The following is a 27,941-nucleotide window of genomic DNA, read 5'->3' as shown; positions in this document are numbered from 1 at the left end:
ATACTGCGATTACAAGAGACTGACCAAACTATTAAAATTACACTGTGGACTGAATGACCACAACATTTAAAAGGACTGACTGTCCACAGCATTTGAATTAGTTGTGGACTGACTGACAACAGCATTTACAGTAGTTTAAGGATTGAATGGAAGACAGCAATCACTGGAAAAGAACATCATACTTTGAAGTATAGAAGGACCAAAGCAAAGTGCAAGACCAGCAAACAATCCAATGGATTGATACCATCAAGATAATGGTGAAGAAGGCCCTAGTGGACCGATCTAGTCTTGAACAAGATTGATCTTCCTAAAGATCATTAATACATCAAGTCGTCATGGCTCGAGTTTCAACCGAAGGCCATTAATTATAAAGAATGGACTGACTGACCACAGCATATAGACTAGATGTGGACTGCCTGACGACATTTACAGTAGAGTGGGAACCGATTGAGCATAAAATTTAAAATAGACTGTGGACTCTCTGACTACAATTTTTATAATAAAATGCAGACCGACTGACCACAGTCTTTATCTTTGAAATAAGTAATTTTGGCTTTAGAGTGTTATACTTTTTGGTGTGGATAGCATGTAGCAGGAACATATGATCACTCTTTTGAATATTTACAGGTGACTGACGCCCTTTGACATGGTGGGATTTGAAATGTTTCCTTGTGAACTCCAAGAAAAGAATGTGGAAAGTCACATAACAGGTAATTAATATTCATATTAATTACTGATAATAGTCAGTCTAGGCATAAGTTCTAGACCTGTGGAGGTGTGACAACACCATTCTGATACATGAGAATATACTGTTAGTGGTTTACATATCTTTATTTTCTATACACAATTCCTAGTATAACACAACTATATCTTAGGTAGAGACATAAGGAACACATCTTTTCCTTATCTTCTGTATTCTAAAGTGAGGAATCCCTTATTCTGTTATATAAAATAGCCTTGTAATCAGCGGTGTAACAATCAATACCGCGATTACAAGAGACTGACCACAGTATTAAGATTACACTGTGGACCAATTAACCACAAAATTTACAAGAACTGACAGTCAACAGCATTTAACTTAGGCGTGGACTGACTGACAACAGCATTTACACTAGTCTATGAATTGACTGGAAGACAGCAATTACTGGAAAGGGACATCATACTCGGAAGAATAGAAGGAAGAAGGCAAAGAGGAAGACCAGCAACCAATCCACAGGATTGATACTATCAAGATAATGGTGGAGAAGACCCTAGTGGACCGATCTAGTGTTGAACAAGGTTGATCTTCCTAAAGATCGTTATTTCATCCAGTCGTCATGGCAAGAGTTTCAACCGAAGGCCGTTAATAATAAAACATGGACTGACTGACTACAGCATTCACACTAGTTGTGGACTGCCTGATAATATTTACGGTAGACTGTGGGCCAACCTCTGTCTTCTAAAGTGAGGAATCCCCTATTCTATTTCATGGAATATCCTTGTAATCAGCAGTGTAACAATCAATACCGCAATTACAAGACACTGACCACACTATTAAGACTACACTGTGGACCGAATGACCACAGCATTTAATAGGACTGACAGTCCACAGCGTTTGAATTAGTTGTGGACTAACTGACAACAGCATTTACACTAGTCTAAGGATTGACTGGAAGACAGCAATCATTGGAAAAGGACATCATACTTTGAAGTATAGAAGGAAGAAAGCAAAGAGGAAGACCAGCAGCCAATCCAAAGGATTGACACTATCAAGATAACAGTGGAAAACACCCTAGTGGACCTATGTAGTCTTTCACAAAATTGATCTTCCTAAAGATCGTTAATTCATCAAGTCGTCAGAGCTCGAGTTTCAACCGAAGGCCATTAATAATAAAAAAATGGGCTGACTGACCACAGCATTCACAATAGGTGTGGACTGCTTGATCACATTTATAGTAGACTGTGGGCCAACCTCTGTCTTCTAAAGTGAGGAATCCCCTATTCTATTTCATAGAATAGCCTTGTAATCAGCAGTGTAACAATCAATACCGCGATTCCAAGCGATTGACCACACTATTAAGACTACACTGTGGACTGAATGACCACAACATTTAAAAGGACTGACAGTCCACAGCATTTGAATTAGTTGTGGACTGACTGACAACGGCAATTACACTAGTCTAAGGATTGAATGGAAGACAGCAATCAATGGAAAAGGACATCATAGTTTGAAGTATAGAAGAAAGCAAAGAGCAAGACCAGCAACCAATCCAATGGATTGATACTATCAAGATAATGGTGAAGAAGACCCTAGTGGACCTATCTAGTCTTTCACAAAATTGATCTTCCTAAAGATCGTTAATTCATTCAGTAGTCATGGCTCGAATTTCAACCGAAGGCCATTAATAGTAAAAAATGGGCTGACTGACTACAGCATTCACAATAGGTGTGGACTGCCTGACTACAGAATTCACACTAGGTGTGGACTGCTTGACCACATTTACAGTAGACTAGACTGTGGGCCAACCTCTGTCTTTTAAAGTCAGGTATCCCCTATCCTATTTCATAGAATAGCCTTGTAATCAGCGGTGTAACCACCAATACCGCAATTACAAGAGATTGACCACACTATTAAAATTACACTGTGGACTCAATGACCACAACATTTAAAAGGACTGACAGTCCCCAGCGTTTGAATTAGTTGTGGACTGACTAACAACAGCATTTACACTAGTCTAAGGATTGACTGGAAGACAGCAATCACTGGAAAAGGAACTTCATACTTTGAAGTTTAGAAGGAAGAAAGCAAAGAGGAAGACCAGCAGCCAATCCAAAGGATTGACACTATCAAGATAAGGGTGGAGAAGACCCTAGTGGACCTATGAAGTCTTTCACAAAATTGATCTTCCTAAAGATCTTTAATTCAAACAGTCATCATAGGTCGAGTTTCAACCGAAGGCCGTTAATAATAAAAAATGGGCTGACTGACCACAGCATTCACACTAGGTGTGGACTGCTTGATCACATTTATAGTAGACTGTGGGCCAACCTCTGTCTTCTAAAGTGTGGAATCCCCTATCCTATTTCATAGAATAGCCTTGTAATCAGCGGTGTAACAATCAATACCGCGATTCCAAGAGATTGACCACACTATTAAGAATACACTGTGGACTGAATGACCACAACATTTAAAAGGACTGACAGTCCACAGCATTTGAATTAGTTGTGGACTGACTGACAACGGCAATTACACTAGTCTAAGGATTGAATGGAAGACAGCAATCAATGGAAAAGGACATCATAGTTTGAAGTATAGAAGAAAGCAAAGAGCAAGACCAGCAACCAATCCAATGGATTGATACTATCAAGATTATGGTGAAGAAGACCCTAGTGGACCTATCTAGTCTTTCACAAAATTGATCTTCTTAAAGATCGTTAATTCATCTAGTCGTCATAGCTTGAGTTTCAACCGAAGGCCGTTAATAATAAAAAATGGGCTGACTGACCACAGCATTCACAATAGGTGTGGACTGCCTGACTACAGCATTCACACTAGGTGTGGACTGCTTGACCACATTTACAGTAGACTAGACTGTGGGCCAACCTCTGTATTCTAAAGTGAGGTATCCCCTATCCTATTTCATAGAATAGCCTTGTAATCAGTGGTGTAACAATCAATACCGCAATTACAAGACATTGACCACACTATTAAAATTACACTGTGGGCTGAATGACCACAGCATTTAAAAAGACTGACAGTCCACAGCGTTTGAATTAGTTGTGGACTGACTAACAACAGCGTTTACACTAATCTAAGGATTGACTGGAAGACAGCAATCACAGGAAAAGGAACTTCATACTTTGAAGTATAGAAGGAAGAAAGCAAAGAGGAAGACCAGCAGCCAATCCAAAGGATTGACACTATCAAGATAAGGGTGGAGAAGACCCTAGTGGACCTATGAAGTCTTTCACAAAATTGATCTTCCTAAAGATCGTTAATTCATCAAGTCATCATAGCTCGATTTTTAAACGAAGGCCGTTAATAATAAAAAATGGGCTGACTGACCACAGCATTCACACTACGTGTGGACTGCTTGACCACATTTATAGTAGACTAGACTGTGGGCCAACCTCTGTCTTTTAAAGGGAGGAATCCCCTATTCTGTTTCATAGAATAACCTTGTAATCAGCTGTGTAACAATCAATACCGCGATTACAAGAGACTGACCACACTATGAAAATTACACTGTGGACTGAATGACCACAACATTTAAAAGGACTGACAGTCCACAGCATTTGAATTAGTTGTGGACTGACTAACAACGGCAATTACACTAGTCTAAGGATTGAATGGAAGACAGCAATCAATGGAAAAGGACATCATAGTTTGAAGTATAGAAGAATGCAAAGAGCAAGACCAGCAAACAATCCAATGGATTGATACTATCAAGATAATTCTGATGTAGACCCTAGTGGACCGATCTAATCTTGCACAAGATTGATCTTCCTAAAGATCGCTAATTCATCAAGTCGTCATGGCTCGAGTTTCAACCGAAGGCCATTAATTATAAAGGATGGGCTGACTGAAAACAGCATATACAGTAGATGTGGACTGCCTGACCACATTTACAGTAGACTGTGAACCGATTGATTATAAAATTTAAAATAGACTGTGGACTGTCTGACTACAATTTTTATAATAAAATACAGACCGACTGACCACAGTCTTTATCTTTGAAATACGTAATTTTGGCCCTAGAGTGTTATACCTTTTGGTGTGTATAGCATGTAGCAGGAACATATTATCACTCTTTTGAATATTTACAGGTGACTGACGCCCTTTGACATGGTGGGATTTGAAATGTTTCCTTGTGGACTCCAGGAAAAGAATGTGGAAAGTCACATAACAGGTAATTAATATTCATATTACTTACTGATAATAGTCAGTCTAGGCATAAGTTCTAGACCTGCGGAGTAGTGTTGAGCCACCCCCGTAGTGTTCGAGTTCGGTTCGGTTCGTCGAACACCCGTGTGTTCGCCTAACTGTTCGTCGAACTGTTCGTCGAACACCTTCGAACACCGTTAAAACCAATGGCAGGCAAACAAAAACACATAGAAACACATAGAAAACACCTTCAAAGGTGTCCAAAAGCTGACAAACTGCTCAGAAGACACAACTAACACATGGAAAAGTGACAAGTACATATAGTCATGCGAAAAGAAAAGAGGTGGAGGAGTAAAAGGAGGGGGAGACACAGATATAGGCATGTCATGCCCTTCTAAAATCCAAAAAGTGAGAAGCCGAGACGGCCAGTCCGCTCCTGCCCGTGCCACCTCCGTGTCGCCGGGTTTGTGCCAGAGCCGCGGTGAACCCTGACGGCCAGCCCCCCTCTCCCAATACTGGTGCCTGTCCGCTGGTGGGTCGAGAGAGCCCCCCTGTGGTGGAGGCAGCTCTAAGCTTTTTAATTTAAATTGTCCCTCTAATTTGAATGAATACACTTTAAATCCATTTACAAGGATCTATTGGAGGGCAAGTCTCATGCCAGCAGCCGCGTAATTCCAGCTCCAGTAGCGTCCACTAAAGCTGCTGCAGTTAAAAAGCTTTTATAAGGATCGAGCTCGGCTGTCCACCGCAAGGCATCCTAGTGCCAGTCCCAGCCCCTATGCCTTGGGGTGCCTCCTGATGCTCTTCACTAAGTATCCCGTGGTCCCGAAGCATTTCCTTTGAAAAAATTAAGTGTCCAAACTACAGATGGTGTAGCTTGCTTAACAGCCGGGATAATCCGCTGACTAGCAGACACTGCTACTAGGCACAAAGTATTTCCTGGGCTAGATGCAGTTAAAAATTTGTAAGTAGATACTCTCGTTGGATGCTGAGAAAGCATTCCATAGAGTCTCCTGGCACGCCATATATGATTCTCTTAAAAAGCTTGGGGTAGGGGTCTAGGGGACCCTTTTATAGCCAAAATCACGGCCCTGTATCACAATACGTCACCTAGGCTGAAGATAAATGGAACTGTAGCACCGAGGGCTCGGTTGCTACAGACGTATTGCACCTCACCCAGAGGTGTGATATCTCACTCTCAGATAAGGATGGAGTGTGGATCAGGACCCGACACCTGCATGCATTACACCACATTGCCGTGGGGCAGGGCGACCAATATGCCCCTGAGATGGGCACGACAGTCCCTGTCCCTGGCTGGAGTGGGGGGAGGGAACACTGAGGAAGGGGAACCCTGCAGTGCAGGAGCAGGGAGGAAGCAGTTCCTGGGTGCATTGAGAAGGGAGTATAAAAGGTGGGCACCATCTTAGTTCAGTGCAGAGAAGTCTGAGCAGAAGTGGCAGGGAGCAGGGGCTCTGCATGAGCTCTGCTCCGGAGGCGGGCCTAGTAACAGAGGCCCAGGCCTGCAAGAGGGAGAAGGAAGGAAGAGGAGCGGAGAAGGCTCCAGGAACGAGGAATGAAGGGATCCCAGGGGTGCGGACGGGCGAGTCGCCACCGCACGCCCGAATCCACCTGCGTGGAGGGGTCAGGCCAAAGGGGGAGACCGGTCCCCGAACTAGTGGAGGCAGGAAACGACCCTCAGCTAGAAACCGGAGGCTCTGACATTTTATGTGGCGCAGCCCCTTGCTCCACCCGCTAGGAAGGCACCACATAGGGTCAGGGAAACTGGCGCCAAGTTTACCAAGAGGAGGCCCGAGGCAGCCGGACAGAAGTGTTGGTAAGAAAGGCCAGACAAAGGACACACAAAGGGGGTCCTGTGAAGCACTCCAAAGTTATCTGGGAGTTGTCTGAGCCCCTCACCTGGTGAGCACAGTACGACGTGGGCAGCCGTTACCTGCAGACGTGGTCTGGATAATAAGAACTGTGAGTAAAGGCCCTGAACTGCATCACTGACTCCGTGTCGTTACTGCTGCTGCCCTGCACCATCACCCCCATCCTCCGCATACACTGCCCTGAGGCTATACTCCTCCCGTGGGGAGTTATGCTACGCTCTGCTGCACCCACAACACCAGCCTCAGCGGTCTGCCCTGTAGCGGCGGTTCACTCTGACCGCAATCCACGGGTGGCGTAGTCGGACATTTAAACATCAAAACCACATAAATAGTTCCGCCACTGGTTTGACCGCCCTGAGCCACGGAACCGGATCGCCGCCACGAAGACTACAACCACCAGCATCCACCAAAAAGGGTCCGGCTCCGGGTGTCCCAAGGCCCAGGGGGTGCGTCAGAACATTTTCATCACCTTTCACAATCACCAATGGGACAAGGCAGGGATGTCCTCTGTCCCCTCTCTTATACATCCTAGTGACGGAGCACCTGCTCTCATCAATTCGCCATAACCCCAATATTAGGTGGATTGAGGTGGGAGGCACCGAGTACAAGTGCTCTCTATTTGCTGATGATGTCCTAGTATATATCACTCAATCACCTATATCCATCCCTGCTGTTATGGCTGAAATAGATCACTTTGTTACATGGTAAAATTTTAAAATCAATGCAGCGAAGTCTGAGGCCCTCGATGTCTCCCTCCCTAAATCCATATAGGATTCCATCCAGTCCAACTTTCCCTTTGCCTGGCCCTCACAGGGTATCAAATACTTAGGAATTCCTATTCATAGAGACCTCTCCCATCTATGTTATCTTAATTTTGGGCCCTTTATTGAACAATTCCATACAGACCACGGTTGGCAAGTTAGAACTGTAAGATTCATTACGTGAACCACTGGTGTTTTGTGGAAAAGCACATGTACACCGCGTTCCAAATTATTATGCAAAAAGTGTTTAGGAGTGATAAGGGAAGAATTTGTTTGTTTGTCAGTTAAACTCATTGATGGTGATGTGTGTCAGGGCTCTTTATATCACTGTAAGCAATTGCAGACACCTGTGCTAATTAGTTTGGCAGGTGTGTCCAATGAAAGGCAAGACTACTTAAGAAGGCTCTCTCACATTATTAAGCAGCCTACATTTTCTGCCAAAATGGGAAAGAAAAAGGATGTGTCGGCTGCTGAGAAGCAACAAATTGTGGAGTGTTTAGGTCAAGGCATGACTACAATCAACATTGTGCGATGATCAGGATGAAGTGTCTTGGCAATCAAGAAGTATGTAGCTGATTCACAGTACACACGTGTGCGTGCTGATAAGGGCAAATTGAGGACTCTTTCCTACAGGCAATTACGTCAGGTTGAAAGAGCAGCGGCAAAAAAGCCTTGTCATAGCAGCAGACAAGTTTTTGAAGCTGCTTGTGCCTCCAACGTCCCCCGAACAACAAGATGCAGGGTCCTTCAGAGGTTTGCAGCTGTGCATACGCCATCCTGTCGACCTCCTCTATCCACTTCACACAAGCAGAAACGGCTCCAGTGGGCCAAACATTACATGAAGACTGATTTCAAAACTGTTTTGTTCACGGATGAGTGCCGTGCAGCGCTCGATGGTCCAGATGAATGGAGTGGAGGATGGCTGGTTGATGGACACCCCACGCAAACACGGCTACAGCGCCAACAAGGAGGAGGTGGAGTAATGTTTTGGGCTGGAATCATGGGGAGAGAGATTGTCGGCCCCTTTAGGATCCCTGAAGGCGCTAAAGATGAACTCCATAATGTATGTGGATTTTCTCAAACAGCACTTCCTGCCATGGTTCAAGAAGAAGAACCGTGTATTTCACAGCAAGATCATTTTTCTGCATGATAATGCACCATCTCATGCTGCACATAAAACATCTGCATCTCTGGCTGATATGGGCATAAAAGGGGACAAACTTATGGTGTGACCCCCATGCTCCCCTGACCTCTACCCCATTCAGAACCTTTGGAGCATCATTAAAAGGAGTGTCTATGATGGCGGGAGGCAGTTCACATCTAAGCAACAGCTCTGGGAGGGTATTCTGTCCTCATGCAAAACAATTGAAGCAGAAACCATCCAAAACCTGACAAATTCAATGGACGAGAGAGTTCAGAAGCTCCTTTCGAACAAGGGGTCCTATGTGAAAATGTAACATCACCTAGAATAAAGTTTTGAGTTGAAAACTGTTTGATTTCAGTTTCTAACAACCTGCTAATGCTTATAATTTCAAAAATGACCATTTTTTTGGTCTTTATTAAAATGAAAAGGTTGATCGAAAAGTTTGGGGGATCTAAGAGTGTGGCAACCCAGTAGTCATGATTACTTCGAATTCTGACAATATGAGGGTCATGCTGCAGGTAGTGCAGCAAGAAGGCACTTATGTGTCTTGCGCATCTCGGAGCCCCAAAATTATTTTCCGGGCTAGATGCAGCTAAAAATTTTTAATTTTAAATCTGGTGAAGCTTATTATAGATGGCCTAATAGGATCAGTGCTGCACACTGCTACAAAGCCCAAATTATTTTCCAGTCAAGATACAGATAAACATGATTAGTAATTTGAAAGCTTAAAACGGTTGGTAGGGTGATTTTAACCAATCATCAAGCTTTTACTCTCCCCAGGATGACACAGGGGTAGAAAAGTCGTTTCGGATCCATGATTTGTTCATCTTTATGAACGTGAGTCTGTCTACATTATCAGTGGAGAGCCGCGTGCGCTTATCTGTCAGCACACCACCAGCAGCGCTGAACACACGTTCAGACAGAACGCTGGCTGCGGGGCATGACAAGATCTCCAAGGCGTAAGTGGCTAGCTCCGGCCATTTATCCAGATTGGAAGCCCAAAAAGAGCAAGGGTCCAGTGACACAGTCGTGGCTTCAATGTTTACTTGGAGATACTCCTGTACCATCGTCTCTAGGCGTTGACTATGTGTCAGACTTCTTGTCTCCTGTGGCCTTGCAAAGGATGGGCTAAAAAAGTGGTGAAATGATTCCACAAAATTGATGTTACCAGCAGATACTGTGGTTCTGTTACGGTTTGAGTGCTGAACACTTGACGGTCCCACGGTTGGCAAGTTGGAACTGTGAGATTCACTACGTGCACCACTGGTATTTTGTGGAAAAGCACATGTAAGATTCTGCAACAGTCTCTGCTGATACTCCTGCATGCGTGCATCCCTTTCTATGGCAGGAATAATTTCTGCAAATTTACTTTTGTACCGGGGATCTAACAGTGTGGCAACCCAGTAGTCAGGATTATTTCTAATTCTCACAATTCGAGGGTCATGTTGCAGGTAGTGCAGCAAGAAGGCACTCATGTGTGTTGCGCATCCAGGAGCACCAAGTCCCTGTTGTGTTGGTGGCGAGGTAACAATCATGCTTCCTTCCTCTGTCCTCTCCCCCCAACCTCGCACAACAGAAATGTGATCAAGGTCTCCCTCATCTGATGAGTCTTCCATCAGTTCGTCCTCCACTTCTTCCTGGGCTCCTGCACCTTCCTCACTAGTTTGGCTGCTACCATGCGCCCTGGTAAAATCATCTCCCCCACCCTCACATGCCTGCCGCCCTGGTGCTGCCGACCGTCTGGACCTTGCAGATGTTAGCCCTTCCGCATACAACTCCTCCTCCTCTACTTCCTCCACCTCCTCTTGTGCCACCACCTGACTCCGAATTCTGTTTAACATGTGCTCCAGCATGTAAATCACCGGAATAGTCATGCTGATAATGGCATCGTCAGCACTAAACATCTTCGTCGCCATTTCAAAACTGTGCAGAAGGGTGCATAGGTCCCTGATCTGAGACCACTCCTCCAGCGTGATTTGCCCCACCTCTGAATCTCGTTGGCCCAGGCTATACGTCAGAACGTATTGCACCAGGGCTTGTCGGTGCTGCCACAGTCGCTGCAACATGTGCAGAGTTGAATTCCACAGGGTAGGCACATCGCATTTTAGCCGGTGAAGTGGCAGGCCCAACGACTACTGTAGAGATGTAAGTCGCTGAGCTGCGGGATGCGAACGGCGGAAGTGAGCACACAGCGACCGTGCCCTCTGCAGAAGGCCATCTAGTCTGGGATAGTGGGCTAAAAATTGCTGGACAACCAGGTTCAACACGTGAGCCATACAAGGCACGTGTGTGACATTGCCCCGGCGAAGGGCCGCACCCAGGTTTGCAGCATTGTCGCACACGGCCTTCCCTGGTTTCAGGTCCAGTGGAGACAACCATTCATGAAATTGATTCTCCAGAGCTGACCACAACTCCTCAGCTGTGTGACTCACATTTCCCAGACATTTCAATGTAAAAACCGCCTGATGACGTTGAGCCCTACTGCCAGCATAGTAAGGAGGTGTGCAGGATCCCTTCTGCGCAGTTAGAAAGCTTGTGGCATGACCAGACAGGCTTTGGGTGCAGGTGGAAGACCGAGAGGAGGTTGAGGAGGCAGAAGCAGTGGAGGAAAAATGACATAAAGAGGATTGACGCACAACTCGTGGGGACGGCAAGACTTGGACAGCAGCCCCTTGTCCTGCTGTCACCATAGTTACCCAGTGCCCAGTCAGCGACATGTAACGCCCCTGTCCATGCCTACTCGTCCAAGTGTCTGTGGTGAAATGCACCCTGTCACACACAGAGTTTCTCAAAGAAGCGGTGATGTTGTGTGCGACATGCTGGTGGAGCGCAGGCACACCTTTCTTTGAGAAGTAGTGCCGACTGGGCATCTGGTACTGGGGCACTGCGACGGACATAAGGTCTCGAAAATCCTCTGTGTCCACCAGGCGGAAAGGCATTATTTCTGTAGCCAAGAGCTTGCAGATGGTGAAATTCAACCTCTTAGCTTTCTCATGGCTAGGAGGAAATGGTCTTTTACTTGTCCACATCTGAGGGACCGAGGGCTGGCTATTGTGCTTAGACGGGGTTGATAAGGGTGTCCCCGGCAAACTGCCGGTCTGTGAGGAAGATGCAGGCGGACATGTTAGGTTGCCTTGATCCAAAGGTGGTGCTATCGATGTCGGACAGCGCTCAAGACCAGCTGGTGTTACCACCTCCAAAGAAAATGATGACCTGCCAATCACGCTGGCTGTTGCGGGTAAAGAGGTGGCAGGTCTGCGCCCCAAAACAGGTGTGACTGCTGTCCCCCCAGTCACAGAGGATGAAGAGGCCGCGGATGCACAAGATATGGCAGACGGTGGTTGGCCCGGCCGGCTAGACCGCATTGTAGCACACTGAGCTTCCCACTGCAACTTATGCTTCATGTCCATGTGCCGGTTCATGCATGAAGTACTCAAACTATGTATTTTTTGGCCTCTACTTAGCTTTTGCTGACAAATGTTACAGATAACACGAGTTGGGTCATCTTTATCGATCTGAAAAAATGCCCAGGCTATGCAAGGCTTAGCACCTATGCGACCTGAAGAGCCACCACGACTTGTGGTGAGAGGCAGAGTTGTGTTTGAGGATGCAGTTGTTGACGTGCTTCCAGTACTACGTCTCTGTCCAGGAAGGCGCAACCTGACCTCGTCGTCACTAGCATCTTCCTCCACCTCCTCTGCTGACCTCATCTCTTGGCTGACTGTGGGTTGACAGTAAGTGGGATCTCCGACCTCATCATCATCACCCTGTGCGTTATCACACCCGTCTTCCTCAGAGCCAACCTGTTCCTGCCCTGACAAAAAACTAAAGTTGTCGCTCCAATCAGGTATTTGAGTCTTATCATCGTCTTCCTCATTGTCTCCACCAACAGGAGTTACAGTTTGGGAATGAGGGTCTACATTATGGTCAGAACCTTCTGCGTCTGGTCCTGGATCCGACTCATAAAGATTCTGGGCATCAGTGCAGATCATTTCCTCGTCTGGATTCACAGAAGCGCTGGAGTCGACCTCTGATTCCCAGGCTATAGTATGAGTAAACAGCTCTGCAGACTCAACCATCTGTTCTACCTCATACTCAGACGGGCAGCTGGAGATTTGGGAGCTGTGAGGAAGCAAGTGCGATTTGGGTGACACCTTTGAGGACTGGAGTATTTGTGATGTTGAAGTTGATGTGGAGGAGAGCCCACTTAAAGGAGCACTTGATATCCGTTGAAGCACCTGCTGTTTTTGTGCCTCATCTGGAATTTGTAGCGATTGGCGTGGCCGTAAGAAAGGGATCTTATCACATTGTCCGCTAAAAGAAGTAGACATTTTAGTTTGGCTGGAAGATGGTCTTTCTTCTGCACCTACCCCACGGACACAACCTTTTTTCCCCTTCCAACACGCCTATTCCCCTTTCCACCAGCAGCAGGCCTTTTTCCACTCATTTTGGTGGTTAACTAATTCACAACTCTGGAGTTGTTTGCACAAAAAAACAATGGATGGTAACCGAGCAGAGCTGAGTGGCCAAACTGTGGTATTAGGCCAAAACTATTGGCTGGGTTAGATGCAGAAAAAAATTATTTTTAATTTGCAACCTGATGGAGGTCAGTATAGATGGACTAATAGACCAAGTCCCACACACCGCTAGAAGCCCAAATATTTTTTCAGAGCTAGATGCAGAAAATTTTTTTATTCAATTTGCAACCTGATGGAGGTCAGTATAGATGGACTAATAGACCAAGTCCCACACACTGCTAGAAGCCCAAATATTTTTTCAGAGCTAGATGCAGAAAAAAATTATTTTTAATTTGCAACCTGATGGAGGTCAGTATAGATGGACTAATAGACCAAGTCCCACACACCGCTAGAAGCCCAAATATTTTTTCAGAGCTAAATGCAGAAAAAAATTATTTTTAATTTGCAACCTGATGGAGGTCAGTATAGATGGACTAATAGACCAAGTCCCACACACCGCTAGAAGCCCAAATATTTTTTCAGAGCTAGATGCAGAAAAAAATTATTTTTAATTTGCAACCTGATGGAGGTCAGTATAGATGGACTAATAGACCAAGTCCCACACACCGCTAGAAGCCCAAATATTTTTTCAGAGCTAGATGCAGAAAAAAATTATATTCAATTTGCAACCTGCTGGAGGTCAGTATAGAAGGACTAATAGACCAAGTCCCACACACCGCTAGAAGCCCAAATATTTTTTCAGAGCTAAATGCAGAAAAAAATTATTTTTAATTTGCAACCTGATGGAGGTCAGTATAGATGGACTAATAGACCAAGTCCCACACACCGCTAGAAGCCCAAATATTTTTTCAGAGCTAGATGCAGAAAAAAATTATATTCAATTTGCAACCTGCTGGACATCAGTATAGAAGGACTAATAGAACAAGTCCCACACACTGCTAGAAGCCCAAATATTTTTTCAGAGCTAAATGAAGAAAAAAATTATTTTTAATTTGCAACCTGATGGAGGTCAGTATAGATGGACTAATAGACCAAGTCCCACACACTGCTAGAAGCCCAAATATTTTTTCAGAGCTAGATGCAGAAAAAAATTATTTTTAATTTGCAACCTGATGGAGGTCAGTATAGATGGACTAATAGACCAAGTCCCACACACCGCTAGAAGCCCAAATATTTTTTCAGAGCTAGATGCAGAAAAAAATTATATTCAATTTGCAACCTGCTGGAGGTCAGCATAGAAGGACTAATAGAACAAGTCCCACACACTGCTAGAAGCCCAAATATTTTTTTCAGAGCTAAATGAAGAAAAAAATTATTTTTATTTTGCAACCTGATGGAGGTCAGTATAGATGGACTAATAGACCAAGTCCCACACACTGCTAGAAGCCCAAATATTTTTTCAGAGCTAGATGCAGAAAAAAATTATATTCAGTTTGCAACCTGATGGAGGTCAGTATAGATGGACTAATAGAATGATGCTATGCCCAAAAGATTTTACTTCACTAGGTGCAGTAAAAAAATTGGTATTCTATACACAGGTGGTATATCTTGCAACACAGATAGGCTACTCCACTGACTAACACACTCTGCAATAGGCCAAAAAGGATTAGCTTTGCTAGATTCAGCCAAATGCTGTGAAAAAAACTTGCACAGCACTGGCACAGACCTGCCTGGCAAAAACTGATAGGAACTGATGTAACCTAGTCCTGAAAAGGACTCCAATTACAATTAGTCTTTACTCCCACAATCTATCTATTTAAGAGCACAGACCTGCCTGATAAAAGTCGTAGGAAATGCTGTAACCTAGTCCTTAAAAGGACTGCAATCACAACTATTCCCTACTCCCAAGCTATCTGTATATTTGTGCGAAAATTGGCTTGAAATTAACAAGGTATAGCGCACACAGCAACAGCGGTGCCGTCTAACACGCAGCTGCAGCAGTGAGAAAATGGTGGCGACGGGGAAAATGGCTTGGTCTTATAGGGCAAGGACATGTGACATACACTGCCAATCACACATGCCCTTGCTTGTGTGAAAAAAAGCACTTCGCTCCGTGTGTGCGCTGCTGATAGGCTGACAGATTGCACCTCCCCACTGCAAATGCGGGAAAGAGAAAAAAAAATGGAGATCTTCATTGTTCCTGCAGAGATCCATCCCCTGCCCCTCCCCCCGCCCCGCTGTACACTCAAACTGCGTATTAACATTAATTTTCATCATTACTGAGTAAAAATCCAGTTATGATTTTGGTGCACGAACAGTTATCGAACATAACCTCGAACAGCCGAATTTTTCTCAAATTGTTCGTGTTCGCCGACCGGCTCGAACACCGCCCAAAACAGCTCGAATTTGAGATTGGCGAACAGTTCGAGTAGAACAACGCTCATCTCTACTGCGGAGGTGTGACAACACCTTTCTGATACATGAGAATATACTGTTAGTGGTTTACATATGTATATTTTCTATACACAATTCCTAGTATAACACAACCATATCTTAGGTAGAGACATAAGGAACACTTCTGTTCCTTATCTTCTGTATTCTAAAGTGAGGAATCCCTTATTCTGTTTCATAGAATAGCCTTGTAATCAGGGGTGTAACAATCAATACCGCGATTACAAGAGACTGACCACAGTATTAAGTCTACACTGTGGACCAATTAACCACAAAATTTACAAGGACTGACAGTCCACAGCTTTTAAATTAGGCGTGGACTGATTAAAAACAGGAATTTACACTAGTCTATGGATTGACTGGAAGACAGCAATTACTGGAAAGGGACATCATACTCAGAAGAATAGAAGGAAGAAGGCAAAGAGGAAGACCAGCAACCAATCCAAAGGATTGAAACTATCAAGATAATGGTGGAGAAGACCCTAGTGGACCGATCTATTCTTGAACAAGATGGATCTTCCTAAAGATCGTTAATTCATCCAGTCGTCATGGCTAGAGTTTCAACCGAAGGCCGTTAATAATAGAAAATGGACTGACTGACCACAGCATTCACACTAGTTGTGGACTGCCTGATCATATTTACGGTAGACTGTGGGCCAACCTCTGACTTCTAAAGTGAGGTATCCCCTTTCCTATTTCATAGAATAGCCTTGTAATCAGTGGTGTAACAATCAATACCGCAATTACAAGAGATTGACCACACTATTAAAATTACACTGTGGACTGAATGACCACAACATTTAAAAGAACTGACAGTCCACAGCTATGAAATAGTTGTGGACTGACTAACAACAGCATTTACACTAATCTAAGGATTGACTGGAAGACAGCAATCACGGGAAAAGGAACTTCATACTTTGAAGTATAGAAGGAAGAAAGCAAAGAGGAAGACCAGCAGCCAATCCAAAGTATTGACACTATCAAGATAAGGGTGGAGAAGACCCTAGTGAACCTATGAAGTCTTTCACAAAATTGATCTTCCTAAAGATCGTTAATTCATCCAGTCATCATAGCTCGAGTTTCAACCAAAGGCCGTTAATAATAAAAAATGGGCTGACTGACCACAGCATTCACACTAGGTGTGGACTGCTTGATCACATTTATAGTAGACTGTGGGCCAACCTCTGTCTTCTAAAGTGAGGAATCCCCTATCCTATTTCATAGAATAGCCTTGTAATCAGCGGTGTAACAATCAATACCGCGATTCCAAGAGATTGACCACACTATTAAGAATACACTGTGGACTGAATGACCACAACATTTAAAAGGACTGACAGTCCACAGCGTTTGAATTAGTTGTGGACTGACTGACAACGGCAATTACACTAGTCTAAGGATTGAATGGAAGACAGCAATCAATGGAAAAGGACATCATACTTTGAAGCATAGAAGGACAAAAGCAAAGTGCAAGACCAGCAAACAATCCAATGGATTGATACTATCAAGATAATGGTGAAGAAGGCACTAGTGTACCGATCTAGTCTTGCACAAGATTGATCTTCTTAAAGATCATTAATACATCAAGTCGTCATGGCTTGAGTTTCAACCGAAGGCCATTAATTATAAAGGATGGACTGACTGACCACAGCATATACACTAGATGTGGACTGCCTGACCACATTTACAGTAGACTGTGAACCGATTGAGCATAAAATTTAAAATAGACTGTGGACTGTCTGACTACAATTTTTATAATAAAATGCAGACCGACTGACCACAGTCTTTATCTTTGAAATAAGTAATTTTGGCCCTAGAGTGTTATACCTTTTGGTGTGTATAGCATGTAGCAGGAACATATTATCACTCTTTTGAATATTTACAGGTGACTGACGCCCTTTGACATCGTGGGATTTGAAATGTTTCCTTGTGAACTCCAAGAAAAGAATGTGGAAAGTCACATAACAGGTAATTAATATTCATATTAATTACTGATAATAGTCAGTCTAGGCATAAGTTCTAGACCTGCGGAGGTGTGACAACACCTTTCTGATACATGAGAATATACTGTTAGTGGTTTACATATGTTTATTTTCTATGCACAATTCCTAGTATAACACAACTATATCTTAGGTAGAGCCATAAGGAACATTCCTTTTCCTTATCATCTGTATTCTAAAGTGAGGAATCCCTTATTCTGTTTCATAGAATAGCCTTGTAATCAGCGGTGTAACAATCAATACCGCGATTACAAGAGACTGACCACAGTATTAAGACTACACTGTGGACCAATTACCCACAAAATTTACAAGGACTGACAGTCCACAGCATTTAAATTAGGCGTGAACTGACTGACAACAGCATTTACACTAGTCTATGGATTGACTGGAAGACAGCAATTACTGGAAAGGGACATCATACTCGGAAGAATAGAAGGAAGAAGGCAAAGAGGAAGACGAGCAACCAATCCAAAGGATTGATACTATCAAAATAACGGTGGAGAAGACCCTAGTGGACCGATCTAGTCTTGAACAAGATTGATCTTCCTAAAGATCGTTAATTCATCCAGTCGTCATGGCTAGAGTTTCAACCGAAGGCCGTTAATAATAAAAAATGGACTGACTGACCACAGCATTCACACTAGTTGTGGACCGCCTGATCATATTTACGGTAGACTGTGGGCCAACCTCTGTCTTCTAAAGTGAGGAACCCCCTATTCTATTTCATAGAATAGCCTTGTAATCAGCGGTGTAACAATCAATACCGCGATTCCAAGAGATTGACCACACTATTAAGAATACACTGTGGACTGAATGGCCACAACATTTAAAAGGACTGACAGTCCACAGCGTTTGAATTAGTTGTGGACTGACTGACAACGGCAATTACACTAGTCTAAGGATTGAATGGAAGACAGCAATCACTGGAATAGGACATCATAGTTTGAAGTATAGAAGAAAGCAAAGTGCAAGACCAGCAACCAATCCAATGGATTGATACTATCAAGATAATGGTGAAGAAGACCCTAGTGGACCTATCTAGTCTTTCACAAAATTGATCTTCTAAAAGATCGTTAATTCATCCAGTAGTCATGGCTCGAATTTCAACCGAAGGCCGTTAATAATAAAAAATGGGCTGACTGACCACAGCATTCACAGGTGTGGACTGTCTGACAACAGCATTCACACTAGGTGTGGACTGCTTGACCACATTTATAGTAGACTAGACTGTGGGCCAACCTCTGTCTTTTAAAGGGAGGAATCCCCTATTCTATTTCATAGAATAACCTTGTAATCAGCTGTGTAACAATCAATACCGCGATTACTAGAGACTGACCACACTATTAAAATTACACTGTGGACTGAATGAACACAACATTTAAAAGGACTGAGAGTCCACAGCATTTGAATTAGTTGTGGACTGACTGACAACAGCATTTACAGTAGTTTAAGGATTGAATGGAAGAGAGCAATCACTGGAAAAGGACATCATACTTTGAAGTATAGAAGGACCAAAGCAAAGTGCAAGACCAGCAAACAATCCAATGGATTGATACTATCAAGATAATGGTGAAGAAGGCCCTAGTGGACCGATCTAGTCCTTCACAAAATTGATCTTCCTAAAGATCGTTAATTCATCCAGTCGTCATGGCTAATGTTTCAACCGAAGGCCGTTAATAATTAAAAATGGACTGACTGACCACAGCATTCACACTAGTTGTGGACTGCCTGATCATATTTACGGTAGACTGTTTGCCAACCTCTGTCTTCTAAAGTGAGTAACCCCCTATCCTATTTCATAGAATAGCCTTGTAATCAGCAGTGTAACAATCAATACCGCAATTACAAGACACTGACCACACTATTAAGACTACACTGTGGACTGAATGACCACAGCATTTAAAAGGACTGACAGTCCACAGCGTTTGAATTAGTTGTGGACTGACTGACAACAGCATTTACACTAGTCTAAGAATTGACTGGAAGACAGCAATCACTGGAAAAGGACATCATACTTTGAAGTATAGAAGGAAGAAAGCAAAGAGGAAGACCAGCAGCCAATCCAACGGATTGACACTATCAAGATAACAGTGGAGAAGACCCTAGTGGACCTATGTAGTCTTTCACAAAATTGATCTTCCTAAAGATCGTTAATTCATCAAGTCGTCATAGCTCGAGTTTCAACCGAAGGTCATTAATAATAAAAAATGGGCTGACTGACCACAGCATTCACAGGTGTGGACTGTCTGACAACAGCATTCACACTAGGTGTGGACTGCTTGACCACATTTACAGTAGACTAGACTGTGGGCCAACCTCTGTCTTCTAAAGTGAGGTATCCCCTTTCCTATTTCATAGAATAGCCTTGTAATCAGTGGTGTAACAATCAATACCGCAATTACAAGAGATTGACCACACTATTAAAATTACACTGTGGACTGAATGACCACAACATTTAAAAGGACTGACAGTCCACAGCGTTTGAATTAGTTGAGGACTGACTGACAACAGCATTTACACTAATCTAAGGATTGACTGGAAGACAGCAATCACTGGAAAAGGACATCATACTTTGAAGTATAGAAGGAAGAAAGCAAAGAGGAAGACCAGCAGCCAATCCAAAGGATTGACACTATCAAGATAAGGGTGGAGAAGACCGTAGTAGACCTATGAAGTCTTTCACAAAATTGATCTTCCTAAAGATCGTTAATTCATCCAGTCGTCATAGCTCGAGTTTCAACCGAAGGCCGTTAATAATAAAATATGGGCTGACTGACCACAGCATTCACACTAAGTGTGGACTGCTTGATCACATTTATAGTAGACTGTGGGCCAACCTCTGTCTTCTAAAGTGAGGAATCCACTATTCTATTTCATAGAATAGCCTTGTAATCAGCGGTGTAACAATCAATACCGCGATTCCAAGAGATTGACCACACTATTAAGAATACACTGTGGACTGAATGACCACAACATTTAAAAGGACTGACAGTCCACAGCATTTGGATTACTTGTGGACTGACTGACAACAGCATTTACACTAGTCTAAGGACTGAATGGAAGACAGCAATCAATGGAAAAGGACATCATAGTTTGAAGTATAGAAGAAAGCAAAGAGCAAGACCAGCAACCAATCCAATGGATTGATACTATCAAGATAATGTTGAAGAAGACCCTAGTGGACCTATCTAGTCTTTCACAAAATTGATCTTCCTAAAGATCGTTAATTCATCCAGTAGTCATGGCTCGAATTTCAACCGAAGGCCGTTAATAATAAAAAATGGGCTGACTGACTACAGCATTCACACTAGGTGTGGACTGCTTGACCACATTTCCAGTAGACTAGACTGTGGGCCAACCTCTGTCTTTTAAATGGAGGAATCCCCTATTCTATTTCATAGAATAACCTTGTAATCAGCGGTGTAACAATCAATACCTCGATTACAAGAGACTGACCACACTATTAAAATTACACTGTGGACTGAATGACCACAACATTTAAAAGTACTGACAGTCCACAGCATTTGAATTAGTTGTGGACTGACTGACAACAGCATTTACAGTTATCTAAGGATTGAATGGAAGACAGCAATCACTGGAAAAGGACATCATACTTTGAAGTATAGAAGGACCAAAGCAAAGTGCAAGACCAGCAAACAATCCAATGGATTGATACTATCAAGATAATGGTGAAGAAGGCCCTAGTGGACCGATCTAGTCTTGCACAAGATTGATCTTCCTAAAGATCATTAATACATCAAGTCGTCATGGCTCGAGTTTCAACCGAAGGCCATTAATTATAAAGATTGGACTGACTGACCACAGCATATAGACTAGATGTGGACTGCCTGACCACATCTACAGTAGACTGTGGACCGATTGAGCATAAAATTTAAAATAGACTGTGGACTCTCTGACTACAATTTTTATAATAAAATGCAGACCGACTGACCACAGTCTTTATCTTTGAAATAAGTAATTTTGGCCCTAGAGTGTTATACTTTTTGGTGTGTATAGCATGTAGCAGGAACATATTATCACTCTTTTGAATATTTGCAGGTGACTGACGCCCTTTGACATCGTGGGATTTGAAATGTTTCCTTGTGAACTCCAATAAAAGAATGTGGAAAGTCACATAACAGGTAATGAATATTCATATTAATTACTGATAATAGTCAGTCTACGCATAAGTTCTAGACCTGCGGAGGTGTGACAACACCTTTCTGATACATGAGAATATACTGTTAGTGGTTTACATATGTTTATTTTCTATACACAATTCCTAGTATAACACAACCATATCTTAGGTAGAGACATAAGGAACATTTCTTTTCCTTATCTTCTGTATTCTAAAGTGAGGAATCCCTTATTCTGTTTCATAGAATAGCCTTGTAATCAGCGGTGTAACAATCAATAGCGCGATTACAAGAGACTGACCACAGTATTAAGACTACACTGTGGACCAATTAACCACAAAATTTACAAGGACTGACAGTCCACAGCATTTAAATTAGGCTTGGACTGACAACAGCATTTACACTAGTCTATGGATTGACTGGAAGACAGCAATCACTGGAAAGGGACATCATACTCGGAAGAATAGAAGGAAGAAGGCAAAGAGGAAGATGAGCAACCAATCCAAAGGATTGATACCATCAAGATAACGGTGGAGAAGACCCTAGTGGACCGATCTAGTCTTGAACAAGATTGATCTTCCTAAAGATCATTAATTCATCCAGTCGTCATGGCTAGAGTTTCAACCGAAGGCCGTTAATAATAAAAAATGGACTGACTGACCACAGCATTCACACTAGTTGTGGACTGCCTGATCATATTTACGGTAGACTGTGGGCCAACCTCTGACTTCTAAAGTGAGGAATCCCCTATTCTATTTCATAGAATAGCGTTGTAATCAGCGGTGTAACAATCAATACCGCGATTGCAAGAGATTGACCACACTATTAAGAATACACTGTGGACTGAATGACCACAACATTTAAAAGGACTGACAGTCCACAGCATTTGAATTAGTTGTGGACTGACTGACAACGGCAATTACACTAGTCTAAGGATTGACTGGAAGACAGCAATCACTGGAAAAGGACATCATACTTTGAAGTATAGAAGGAAGAAAGCAAAGAGGAAGAACAGCAGCCAATCCAAAGGATTGACACTATCAAGATAACAGTGGAAAAGACCCTAGTGGACCTATGTAGTCTTTCACAAAATTGATCTTCCTAAAGATCGTTAATTCATCAAGTCGTCAGAGCTCGAGTTTCAACCGAAGGCCATTAATAATAAAAAAAATGGGCTGACTGACCACAGCATTCACAATAGGTGTGGACTGCCTGACTACAGAATTCACACTAGGTGTGGACTGCTTGACCACATTAAACAGTAGACTAGACTGTGGGCCAACCTCTGTCTTCTAAAGTGAGGTATCCCCTATCCTATTTCATAGAAAAGCCTTGTAATCAGTGGTGTAACCATCAATACCGCAATTACAAGAGATTGACCACACTATTAAAATTACACTGTGGACTGAATGACCGCAACATTTAAAAGGACTGACAGTCCACAGCGTTTGAATTAGTTGTGGACTAACAACAGCATTTACACTAATCTAAGGATTGACTGGAAGACAGCAATCACAAGAAAAGGAACTTCATACTTTGAAGTATAGAAGGAAGAAAGCAAAGAGGAAGACCAGCAGCCAATCCAAAGGATTGACACTATCAAGATAAGGGTGGAGAAGACCCTAGTGGACCTATGAAGTCTTTCACAAAATTGATCTTCCTAAAGATCTTTAATTCAAACAGTCATCATAGCTCGAGTTTCAACCGAAGGCCGTTAATAATAAAAAATGGGCTGACTGACCACAGCATTCACACTAGGTGTGGACTGCTTGATTACATTTATAGTAGACTGTGGGCTAACCTCTGTCTTCTAAAGTGAGGAATCCCCTATTCTATTTCATAGAATAGCCTTGTAATCAGCGGTGTAACAATCAATACCGCGATTCCAAGAGATTGACCACACTATTAAGAATACACTGTGGACTGAATGACCACAACATTTAAAAGGACTGACAGTCCACAGCATTTGAATTAGTTGTGGACTGACTGACAACGGCAATTACACTAGTCTAAGGATTGAACGGAAGACAGCAATCAATGGAAAAGGACATCATAGTTTGAAGTATAGAAGAAAGCAAAGAGCAAGAGCAGCAACCAATCCAATGGATTGATACTATCAAGATAATGGTGAAGAAGACCCTAGTGGACCTATCTAGTCTTTCACAAAATTGATCTTCCTAAAGATCGTTAATTCATCCAGTAGTCATGGCTCGAGTTTCAACCGAAGGCCATTAATTATAAAGAATGGACTGACTGACCACAGCATATAGACTAGATGTGGACTGCCTGACAACATTTACAGTAGACTGTGAACCGATTGAGCATAAAATTTAAAATAGACTGTGTATTCTGTGACTACAATTTTTATAACAAAATGCAGACCGAATGACCACAGTCTTTATCTTTGAAATAAGTAATTTTGGCCCTAGAGTGTTATATATTTTGGTGTGTATAGCATGTAGCATGAACATATTATCACTATTTTGAATATTTACAGGTGACTGACGCCCTTTGACATGGTGGGATTTTAAATGTTTCCTTGTGAACTCCAAGAAAAGAATGTGGAAGGTCACATAACAGGTAATTAATATTCATATTAATTACTGATAATAGTCAGTCTAGGCATAAGTTCTAGACCTGCGGAGGTGTGACAACACCTTTCTGATACATGAGAATATACTGTTAGTGGTTTACATATGTTTATTTTCTATACACAATTCCTAGTATAACACAACTATATCTTAGGTAGAGACATAAGGAACATTTCTTTTCCTTATCTTCTGTATTCTAAAGTGAGGAATCCCTTATACTGTTTCATAGAATAGCCTTGTAATCAGCGGTGTAACAATCAATACCGCGATTACAAGAGACTGACCACAGTATTAAGACTACACTGTGGACCAATTAACCACAAAATTTACAAGAACTGACAGTCCACAGCATTTAAATTAGGCGTGGACTGACTGACAACAGCATTTACACTAGTCTATGGATTGACTGGAAGACAGCAATTACTGGAAAGGGACATCATACTCGGAAGAATAGAAGGAAGAAGGCAAAGAGGAAGACCAGCAACCAATTCAAAGGATAGATACTATCAAGATAACGGTGGAGAAGACCCTAGTGGACCGATCTAGTCTTGAAAAGATTGATCTTTCTAAAGATCGTTAATTTATCAAGTCATCATGGCTAGAGTTTCAACCGAAGGCCGTTAATAATAAAAAATGGACTGACTGACCACAGCATTCACACTAGTTGTGGACTGCCTGATCATATTTACGGTAGACTGTGGGCCAACCTCTGTCTTCTAAAGTGAGGAATCCCCTATTCTATTTCATAGAATAGCCTTGTAATCAGCAGTGTAACAATCAATACCGCAATTACAAGACACTGACCACACTATTAAGACTACACTGTGGACTGAATGACCACAGCATTTAAAAGGACTGACAGTCCACAGCGTTTGAATTAGTTGAGGACTGACTGACAACAGCATTTACACTAGTCTAAGGATTGACTGGAAGACAGCAATCACTGGAAAAGGACATCATACTTTGAAGTATAGAAGGAAGAAAGCAAAGGGGAAGACCAGCAGCCGTTCCAAAGGATTGACACTATCAAGATAACAGTGGAGAAGACCCTAGTGGACCTATGTAGTCTTTCACAAAATTGATCTTTCTAAAGATCGTTAATTCATCAAGTCGTCATAGCTCGAGTTTCAACCGAAGGCCATTAATAATAAAAAATGGGCTGACTGACCACAGCATTCACAATAGGTGTGGACCGCCTGACTACAGCATTTACACTAGGTGTGGACTGCTTGACCACATTTACAGTAGACTAGACTGTGGGCCAACCTCTGTCTTCTAAAGTGAGGTATCCCCTTTCCTATTTCATAGAATAGCCTTGTAATCAGTGGTGTAACAATCAATACCGCAATTACAAGAGATTGTCCACACTATTAAAATTACACTGTGGACTGAATGACCACAACATTTAAAAGGAATGACAGTCTACAGCGTTTGAATTAGTTGTGGACTGACTAACAACAGCATTTACACTAATCTAAGGATTGACTGGAAGACAGCAATCACGGGAAAAGGAACTTCATACTTTGAAGTATAGAAGGAAGAAAGCAAAGAGGAAGACCAGCAGCCAATCCAAAGGATTGAAACTATCAAGATAAGGGTGGAGAAGACCCTAGTGGACCTATGAAGTCTTTCACAAAATTGATCTTCCTAAAGATCGTTAATTCATCCAGTAGTCATGGCTCGAGTTTCAACCGAAGGCCATTAATTATAAAGAATGGACTGACTGACCACAGCATATAGACTAGATGTGGACTGCCTGACAACATTTACAGTAGACTGTGAACCGATTGAGCATAAAATTTAAAATAGACTGTGTATTCTGTGACTACAATTTTTATAACAAAATGCAGACCGAATGACCACAGTCTTTATCTTTGAAATAAGTAATTTTGGCCCTAGAGTGTTATATATTTTGGTGTGTATAGCATGTAGCATGAACATATTATCACTATTTTGAATATTTACAGGTGACTGACGCCCTTTGACATGGTGGGATTTTAAATGTTTCCTTGTGAACTCCAAGAAAAGAATGTGGAAGGTCACATAACAGGTAATTAATATTCATATTAATTACTGATAATAGTCAGTCTAGGCATAAGTTCTAGACCTGCGGAGGTGTGACAACACCTTTCTGATACATGAGAATATACTGTTAGTGGTTTACATATGTTTATTTTCTATACACAATTCCTAGTATAACACAACTATATCTTAGGTAGAGACATAAGGAACATTTCTTTTCCTTATCTTCTGTATTCTAAAGTGAGGAATCCCTTATACTGTTTCATAGAATAGCCTTGTAATCAGCGGTGTAACAATCAATACCGCGATTACAAGAGACTGACCACAGTATTAAGACTACACTGTGGACCAATTAACCACAAAATTTACAAGAACTGACAGTCCACAGCATTTAAATTAGGCGTGGACTGACTGACAACAGCATTTACACTAGTCTATGGATTGACTGGAAGACAGCAATTACTGGAAAGGGACATCATACTCGGAAGAATAGAAGGAAGAAGGCAAAGAGGAAGACCAGCAACCAATTCAAAGGATAGATACTATCAAGATAACGGTGGAGAAGACCCTAGTGGACCGATCTAGTCTTGAAAAGATTGATCTTTCTAAAGATCGTTAATTTATCAAGTCATCATGGCTAGAGTTTCAACCGAAGGCCGTTAATAATAAAAAATGGACTGACTGACCACAGCATTCACACTAGTTGTGGACTGCCTGATCATATTTACGGTAGACTGTGGGCCAACCTCTGTCTTCTAAAGTGAGGAATCCCCTATTCTATTTCATAGAATAGCCTTGTAATCAGCAGTGTAACAATCAATACCGCAATTACAAGACACTGACCACACTATTAAGACTACACTGTGGACTGAATGACCACAGCATTTAAAAGGACTGACAGTCCACAGCGTTTGAATTAGTTGAGGACTGACTGACAACAGCATTTACACTAGTCTAAGGATTGACTGGAAGACAGCAATCACTGGAAAAGGACATCATACTTTGAAGTATAGAAGGAAGAAAGCAAAGGGGAAGACCAGCAGCCGTTCCAAAGGATTGACACTATCAAGATAACAGTGGAGAAGACCCTAGTGGACCTATGTAGTCTTTCACAAAATTGATCTTTCTAAAGATCGTTAATTCATCAAGTCGTCATAGCTCGAGTTTCAACCGAAGGCCATTAATAATAAAAAATGGGCTGACTGACCACAGCATTCACAATAGGTGTGGACCGCCTGACTACAGCATTTACACTAGGTGTGGACTGCTTGACCACATTTACAGTAGACTAGACTGTGGGCCAACCTCTGTCTTCTAAAGTGAGGTATCCCCTTTCCTATTTCATAGAATAGCCTTGTAATCAGTGGTGTAACAATCAATACCGCAATTACAAGAGATTGTCCACACTATTAAAATTACACTGTGGACTGAATGACCACAACATTTAAAAGGAATGACAGTCTACAGCGTTTGAATTAGTTGTGGACTGACTAACAACAGCATTTACACTAATCTAAGGATTGACTGGAAGACAGCAATCACGGGAAAAGGAACTTCATACTTTGAAGTATAGAAGGAAGAAAGCAAAGAGGAAGACCAGCAGCCAATCCAAAGGATTGAAACTATCAAGATAAGGGTGGAGAAGACCCTAGTGGACCTATGAAGTCT

Source organism: Phyllobates terribilis, unplaced genomic scaffold (assembly GCF_046119375.1).
Source record: "Phyllobates terribilis strain yellow unplaced genomic scaffold, ASM4611937v1 Scaffold_515__1_contigs__length_1257859, whole genome shotgun sequence".
NCBI classification, from domain to species: Eukaryota; Metazoa; Chordata; class Amphibia; order Anura; family Dendrobatidae; genus Phyllobates; species Phyllobates terribilis.
Note: the sequence above shows the minus strand (reverse complement) of the source record.